The following is a 1,424-nucleotide window of genomic DNA, read 5'->3' as shown; positions in this document are numbered from 1 at the left end:
TATTTGTTGTAGGGAAGTCAGCTTGGACTTTCTTCAGCAACAGAATGTATCCTGCAACTCTGCTTCGGGCAGCTGTGGGCTCATCTGAGCCATCCGACAGCATCTCTGTGGAAGAGAAATTGTCTGTGAGTGGATATTGCTCTCCTTTTTAAAAAAGTCCTCACCATGTCTCATGGTCATCAACTTTTTCTTTTTGAGATATGGTCTCACTATGTAGGCTGGCCATGAACTCCCTCTGTAGCCCAGGCTGGCCTCCAACCTGCAGTGATCCTCCTGCCTCAGCCTCCTGAGTGCTGGGATTACAGGTGTGCATGAGCCATAATACCCAGCTCATTAACTAATTTAATACAACAAATAACTTAACCTTGGTATCACTATGAGCTATTGAATTTGGACTTCTAAGAACCTGGGAACTGGACTCTCGAACTTACTGTGATTTGATGAAAAATCAGAAAGAAATCCGTCTCCCAAGAAAGAGCTCCTAGGGCAGATTTGCCTGTGTTGTGCAGTTTAACTATCGTTACAGAGTTTGTTAAGGAAGCTTGGCAGATTCTTATTATTAATTGGTTCTGCAATACATATTTAAATAAGTTATTTTATGTTTTGCCGATAAATTTTATACTGATGTTTACTGATTTTCCAAGATATTATTTCTTAGATTTTGATATTTATATAGCTGTACATACACACTAGGTGGAAACACACCTATGACGAGTGTGAGACTTTGTGTGAAAATTGTACACATGCACACCCCGCTAGCTGCCTGACTCCCTGGGCTGAGGGGGTGGCTGGTGGTTCTGCCCTGCCCCGCCTCCTGGATGCGTGTAGCCGCTCTCTAGCCTCACTTTGCTGGGCCCCCTGGAGCTTTCGGAAGACCTTCACCCCGCCAGCAACACAAGTTCCTGTGGTTTACAAGCCCTCAAGTGCTCGTTTTGTTAGCACAGTATTTAATGCATAAAGACAGGATTATTAAGATTTTTCAAAGAGTACGAACATAAATGCAGCGCTGACTTTTAAAACTAAAAGAATCGGCATAATGTTAACTTTTACAGATAACGCTCGGATACACTGGGAAACTTTTTGTTCACAGATTGTCTTGTTTACAAACTGCCTAATAAAAATTGCGTTTCTTTATGAGGTTTTTTTTAAGTATGACTTTTTAAATGTCTTAGAAATTAAAGTGTTGCAAAAAGTGAAAGAAAAAATTACACTCAGGGTTTTAACTACGCAAAATAAGGGTTCCTTTTAGGCTTTTGCTTCCTCCTGGGCCTCTGCTATGTGGAAGGGTGGGCCTGGACTCCTTTAAATTCCCTTCCTGCTCCTCGAAGGTTCTGCCTGTACAAGACACTTTTTTTTTTTCTTTTTGAGACAGGGTCTTGCTGTGCAGTTCAGGCTGGCCTTGAGCTCACTTTGTAGCCCAGGCT

The 1,424-nt window shown here is 42.1% G+C and overlaps 1 protein-coding gene across 1 annotated transcript in view; it reads left to right on the top strand.

Annotated features, from left to right (window-relative positions):
- LOC102020531 (chromosome unknown open reading frame, human C12orf56) overlaps positions 1–1,137 on the top strand; it is a gene marked incomplete at its 5' end in the record, with an annotated part of 52,619 nt that extends 51,482 nt beyond the window's left edge. Inside the window, 1 exon segment of the mRNA XM_013520919.1 lies at positions 321–1,137.
- Between the last annotated feature and the right edge of the window lie 287 nt (positions 1,138–1,424).

Source organism: Chinchilla lanigera, unplaced genomic scaffold (genome assembly GCF_000276665.1).
Source record: "Chinchilla lanigera isolate Chin_1 unplaced genomic scaffold, ChiLan1.0 scaffold00057, whole genome shotgun sequence".
Taxonomy (NCBI): domain Eukaryota; kingdom Metazoa; phylum Chordata; class Mammalia; order Rodentia; family Chinchillidae; genus Chinchilla; species Chinchilla lanigera.
The sequence above is the reverse complement of the archived record's forward strand: the minus strand, read 5'-3'. Positions and strand labels throughout refer to the sequence as shown.